The sequence below is a fragment of the Urtica dioica genome, chromosome 6 (assembly GCF_054948205.1).
Source record: "Urtica dioica subsp. dioica isolate 48M chromosome 6, U.dioica_male_clone48M_v1_H2, whole genome shotgun sequence".
NCBI lineage: Eukaryota > Viridiplantae > Streptophyta > Magnoliopsida > Rosales > Urticaceae > Urtica > Urtica dioica.
This window is the reverse complement of record NC_142761.1, coordinates 3416401-3423800: the sequence shown is the minus strand read 5'-3', so window position 1 is coordinate 3423800 and position 7400 is coordinate 3416401.

Here is a 7400-nt window from a genome sequence, read left to right as displayed (position 1 = left end):
GACGCCGCGGCCACAGTCTTTCACTCGTCACTGAGCCGAGATTATTCAGTTGCAGTGTCTGCAACATCACGAAGAAAAGTCGTTGCAACTTCGCGTTGAAGTGCGATCGGTGCGAGGTTCAGTTGTGTTGGAAATGCCATGTCAATGTGAAGAATAAAATTACTTGCGAAGATCACGGGCACGAGCTTTTCTTCGTCGAGAGATCTCTAGGCATGGAGGATGATATTGATCTCTGCGACGGCTATGATGCTTATTGTACTCGATCTGATCTTGTCGGAGACGTTGATATTTTGATGCAGTTCAAACACAGTGTTGTGTCGTCGATACTGAAATGCGTGGATTGCGGTTTCAAACTCCACTTGCTTTGCGGTCCCTTGCCGTTAACAGTTAAGCATGATTGCCATATACACCCTCTCACTCTTCATGACGTGTGTTGATTTCCGATCAGTCAAACCACGAACCAAAACACAAACACGCACTCGAACACAATCAAATTTGTTTACGAGGTTCAGCAATTCGCCTAATCCCCGGAACTCCTCTCTCAGAGTTCGTATCCACTATGAATCTCAATTACCCGGTACAACACAATCAAGACCCATGTGATAGCTCACAATCCGAGCTTCACACACCTAAGAAATAAGATGAAGAAGAAGAAAGAACTACCCCGAGAATATTCCTAATCCTCACACTCTCTCGCTCTTTTCTCTTTTTCTTTTTGTCTTGATTTGCCCTGTGTTTTTCCCGTACAAAATGAATTCAAATCCTAAAGCTTAATAACACCTCATTTATATAACACAAGGTGCCAGCTCAATACAAGATAACTAATTACCTAACTACCCTTCCTAAGTCTAAGTCAACTGAATATTCAACAAACTCCACCTTCAGTTGTCTTCGACTTAGCTTCACAGTGGACAACGACGTTCTGAGAGAATCATTGTTCAAACTCCCTGTTACCTTACTTCGACTCCAAGCAACTTCAAGCAGTGCTTGAATTTGCTGAGAGGTAAAACCTTGGTGCCACAATCTGCTGGATTCTCACTGGTGCTGACTTTCTGAATGTCTATCACCTTCTGAGTAACCTTGTCTCGGATGAAGTGATGCTTAATCTCCACGTGCTTTGTCCTGTCATGGAATACTGGGTTTCGGCACAAGTGAATTGCACTCTGGCTGTCAGAGTAAATCACCGCCGTGCCTTCAAAGAATCTCAACTCTCTCAACATTCCTTGGATCCATATTCCCTCTTTTACTGCTTCAGTAGCAGCAATATACTATGCCTCTGTGGTAGACAAAGTAACCACTGATTGGAGCTGAGACCGCCAACTGACACAATTCCCACGTACCATGAAGTAGTACGCTGAGGTTGACCTCCTCGAGTCTCTGTCTCCGGCATAATCCGAGTCAACGAACCCTTCGACTGTGACTCCCTGTGACTTGTTCTTCACGTATCTGAGACTTGTACGTGTAGAACTGGTAATATACTTGAGCATTCCCAGAATTGCAAACCAGTGTGCCTTTCCAGGGTTTGCCATGAACCTGCTGAGTGTACTGATTGCATGAGCCATGTCAGGCCTGGTACACGTAATTGCATACATGACTGACCCCACAGCATTTGAGTATGGCTTGTCCTTCATAAACTTCTTATCTTCTTCATTTTCCGGGCACTGAGACTTAGACAACTGCAGATGAGCACTTAGAGGCAGACTGGTGAACTTTGACCCCCTGACCGAGAATTTGTCCACAACTTTCTCTAAATACCCTTGCTGATTTAGGAATAGACTTCCTTTGTCTCTATCTCTTTCAATTCGCATTCCAAGAATTTTTCCAGCTGCTCCCATATCCTTCATATCGAACTCTGAACTCAACAGATGTTTCATTTGCTCCACTTTTGACTTTTGCTTGCTGATAAGCAGCATGTCATCCACATACAGTAGCAAATACTCGGCTTCATCAATCTCAGTCCCTCTAAAGTACAAGCATGTATCATAGAAGCTTCTACAGAACCCTCTAGACGTGATAAAGGTATCAAACCTGATGTACCACTGTCTAGGGGACTGTTTGAGTCCATAGAGTGACTTTTTTAGAAGACACACCATATCACTCTTCTTCTGAACTTCAAACCCGTCGGGCTGCTCCATGTAGATGGTTTCGTCTAAGTCCCCATGGAGAAACGCCGTTTTGATGTCCATCTGTTCAAGCTCAAAGTCAAACTGCGTGACTAACGAGAGCATGAGCCGGATTGTCTTGTACTTCACAACTGGCGAGAAAATCTCATTGTAATCCACTCCTTCCTTTTGAGTGAATCCTTTAGCCACGAGCCTTGCTTTATATCTTACTGGATCTGAATCAGTTGAGCCTTCTTTTATCTTGTATATCCACTTGCAAGCCACAGTAGACTGATTCTTCGGCCGCTTGACAATTTCCCACGTGTTGTTCTTGTGTAAGGAGTCCATTTCTTCATTCATGGCTAACTGCCATTTCTTCGCTTCCTTGCACTTCACAGCCTGTTGATATGTTTCTGGCTCTGTCTTGTTTATCTCCACTGCAGTCATGAACGCATAGGCAAGTAGATCCGTGTAAGTTGAGAAGCCATATCGCTCCACCGGCTTTGACTCCCTTCTTGCTCTGTCTATGACTAGCTGGTAGCTAGTGGGTGTTTGAGGAGACTCTGTTCTGACTGCTTCTTCAACTTCAATGACTTCATCTTGGTTGGCGCTGAGTTCTTGACTTGTGTCTATTTCCTGGACAGTTTGAGTCACAAGCTCCACCTGACCATTGTCACGCTGACTCAAGCCAATAGGAACTTCACTAGACATTGTACCTGCAGGGTTAGTACTCATAGGATCTATACTCCCTATACTAGCCGGGTCATTTAAGCAAGGAAAAATAGTCTCATTGAACACAACATCCCTACTGTTAATAGTCTTAAAACCTCTTTGTCCAACTAACCACAGTCTATAACCTTTAGTTCCTTGAGGATATCCTAGAAAGATACACTTAACAGCCCTAGGGTCAAGTTTCCCTTCTTTTTGATGAGCATAGCACAAGCAACCAAAAGATCTCAAGTGGTTTAGATTAGGAGGTATACCTGACCATTTTTCCTCAGGTGTTTTGAACTCGATTGCGCTTGAGGGACTCATGTTGATCAGATACGCTGCTGTGACCACAGCTTCACCCCAAAAATTCTTTGACAAACCTGAACTAAACAGCATACATCTCGACTTATCAAGTAGAGTCTGGTTCATTCTTTCAGCAACTCCATTCTGTTGAGGAGTTAACCTAACAGAATGGTGCCTTTGAATGCCGGATTCTTTGCAAAAATTATCAAACAACTCATTGCAAAACTCTAAGCCATTATCTGTCCTAAGAGTTTTATAATTGAGCCATTTAATATAATTGAGTGGATAGAAAGAAAAAAAATTAATTCTCAATAAATATTTGAAACATGATATATTCAATGTAACCTGTTTTATATTATGTAAGGTAAATTTAATATAATTGAGTGGATAGAAAGAAAAAAAATGTATATATATATATATATATATATATATACATATATATTAAAGTTCATATTTATCTAGATCTAAAACAATTTTTGAATTTTAAAAAGAATTACTAGATGGGAAAGGAACTTGCGAGGAAGAAAGTTGTTAGAATCTGACACAATTTTAAGTTTTAGTGTTAGATTTTGAGTACATTGAGGGGAGAGCAGTAAAGGTGTTAAGCTGAAGGCCTTTGGGGAAAAACTTGCAAGGAAGAAGAATTAACAACGCTAACACTGAAGGATCTAATATGCAAACTAAATCCGTAGATAAAAGCCGATGTCGAAGATTTTTACAAATGGGAAAACACTAAATTATCTAAGGAGAAAGGGAAAACATCGAGGCTTTTGAGAGATGAAGCGATCGACGACACTCTACGGCTCTCTCGCTTCGTACCTGAGGAATTCACCCATTTCTTTGGTAAGCTAAAAAATCATTTGAAATCAATGAGCCCCATGGAACTGAAACCTCACGATTTGAGGTTAGAGTTGGTCAAAGTCAAAGGCTACTTCATACCTAACTCCCTGGCCGATGAACTCAGAACGTTGCTGCATCATTACGGAGACGATATATTTTCTCCGAATGACTGGTCTAAGTCTAATGAGTTCAACAGCTTCGTGCTTTTCATTCTATGTAAAATGGTGAAAAGAATGAGCGATACTATGGTGAAGGACATAACCAAAGAGCTTCTTCAAGAATGCTATTATCATTTGAGGTTCGTGAAAATGTTCATTTGGAACCATAAGGCAAGGTTTGCTCATAGGCAGTTCGAGAGGCTTGTGGAGGCATTCTTGTGTTTTCAGGTGCACAGACTGGAGAGCGAAATCCCAACAGAACTCAAAAGAAAGATCGTGGAGATTGAGCGGAGGTTGGAGAAGTGCGAGGAATACAAAGAATCATCTGAGAAATCGGAGTACATGAAGTATCACACTCAAGATGGGATTGATGGAGATTGAGCGGAGGTTGGAGAAGTGCGAGGAATACAAAGAATCATCTGAGAAATCGGAGTACATGAAGTATCACACTCAAGATGGGATTGATGGAGATTGAGCGGAGGTTGGAGAAGTGCGAGGAATACAAAAAAAAATAAAAAACAAAAACAAAAACACACAATCTCCATCAATCCCATCTTGAGTGTGAGAACCCATTGAGTGTATCCGGAGGTTTGGTTGAGGAAGACCGTAGCGCACCGTGAATCCTGTCTCTGAAACCAATCGCTTACCCATCGATCCCGGTATGTCACTACTCACAATCTTAATAAATCTGGCATGAATGATCTTGGTGTTTATCTATTATGCATAGATATAAGGTTCTATTGTTTTTGTTTGTGGGTCTAGAGTTTGACCCTCCCTAATCAAATGTTAGTGGGCCGTCTGACACAACAACTTACGAAGCCCATTCGGCATATACGACTTGTGAAACAACAAAACGACAAAAAGTCTTGGTCATTTGTTGATTGTTGTCGTAAACGCCTAAGAGGATGATTTGGGCTTGGCCCATATCTCGTCACGAGCTCAGTCTGTCTTCACAAGAAATTGCCACGAAGCCCAAATCAGCATAGAGATGCGATCTCGCCCCAAAACCCGAAAAATTGACTATTTCTCTAGAGCTTGCGAGAGGCGATGAAGGACGAAGTCGCCAACACGTTTCTCTGGAGAATGCGCATCTCGTAATAGTATAAATTTATTAAATATGAACTTATTTTTTATTATTATCTCTCACATCTCTCTCTCTCTCTCTCTCAATTGTACTTCTGGGGTCGTCATTCACTTCTGAATCGTTGAGCTCGGCGTCTTGTACTTGAGATCAGGATAATTAATACAATCGTTCTTGTTCTTACTTTTTCTTGAGTTCTTTATCATATAGTTTAAATTAGTTTTCATACGACGAATTTCTGAAATCTACAAATATAAATAAATTAAATTAATCAAACATTCTAAATCTTTTTCTTTTTCGTGATCGTTGAGATTCGAAAATTACATCAATCGTTTTCATGTTAGATTGATTCATATTCCTGTTTATTTTATTTTTTTTGTTCATCTGGTATCGTATGAATGTTTGTAACGTATTCTCGTACGTTGTTAAATCGTTTATGTGAATTGATCACGAGGATATGCGTCTTTCTCTTCTGGATATTGATTAATATGGTTTGTTTGATACATTAATCACCGCCATGGTTACAGTATTGAGAAATTGCATTTTAGTTATTAATATACCATTTTATTTTTTTTGCTACCGTAGCATACACTTTTATTATGGAATTTATAGTCAAATCCAATATCTTCCATCTTTTTGGATCGGTGCATTTGTCTTTGTTGCCTCTTTTCTCTATTACACAATTCTCGCAATTAGGAAAATAAATGTTTCATTATATCCGGAATTTTTTAATTATTTTTAATTTGGCAATGTAACTTATGGTGTTCTCCTCTTTTATATTAGCAGCAATATAATTAAATCCAAAGGAAAACATAAATAAAAGGGATTTTCAAAAAATAAAATTAAAAGGAAAAACGCTGAATCGCGATTCTCAGTCGTCGATGAGTGGTGGTCTTCTTCTCCGGTTGCTTCTTCTCTCCCAACAAGTCAAATAGTAAAAGAGAACCTAAAAATAAAACCTCAAATGTGTGAATTAATGTTTTGAGGTTATAATGACCCTTTAGATAAGCTTAGGGGTGCTTTTTTGGAGAATTATGAGTCTATAGATTAGATGTAAAGGCTCAAAAACGCTTAAAAATCGGGTAATTAACGAAACAGTGTTTTTGAGCCGCAGAAAAACTGCACAACTACGCAATGACTTTGAATGGGCCATAACTTCTTGCTCCGGTATCCGATTTTTGCAAATAAACATGCGCTGGAAAGCTAAAATAAAGATCTATTCAAATCTGAAGCTTGATCATCCAAAATATTCAAGTCAAAATCTTAAAATCGTGCAGAAGATGATGTCATGTTTCTTATTTCGCTCTGAATTGTCCAAACGTGTCCGAACCGTCTTGAATTGCTTGGATTACATCTTTAGCACCAAAATACTCGCCCAAACTTGAAAATCACTAAAAATCCCTCGAGAATACGTGAAATTCAAACCGAAAAATAGGAATTTAATGCGTACAAAATACATCTATCAAAGAGGAACATCTTTATTATTCACATGTGTCATATGTATATATGTCTAATATTTGACATAAATGAATTAGTATGTACAAACATCAAATCATACAAGACCTCAACAACATTTTTTATATATATATATATAAAAAAAAAATAAAAAAGTAGTGGGCAAGAGGACGTGGTAAATGAATTTGTCTTCCCATATCAAGTATTTTCCCCTTATAAGCAATAGATAAATGCCAAAGAAATAAGCACACATCACATAAAACTTTCAAAGATGAAATCTCTAATGATGCAAATTACTCCCAAATCCGCAACTAGTGTGCAAACAAAACAAATTAGATGGAAGTCCAAGCACTTATAAACTACTAGACAATGCTGAAAAAAAAAATGCATTTTACCGAGTTTTATAGTACGATTCAATTTGTGTCAAAGTATCATTTTTTGTACATGAAAAATGACACTTTAAAACAAAAACGACGTAAAGAATCGAATAGTCACTCTCTCTAAACAAACTCAAACTTAATTCGGGCTCAAAGATGTCAAGGCTAATCTACTTGCCACAAGACGCCATATCACTGTGAAGAGAGGTCCTAAGACCTCATTGTCATCCCGTGGGTGAGACGGCTTCCCGCGAGAACCATGTGCTCGTCGCCGAGACACCTTCTCACAAGGACCTTATCCCTGTTACCGAGATGTCGTCCCATGAGGACCACGACTTAGTCGTCGAGACTCGAGACGCCTTCCCCTAAGAAC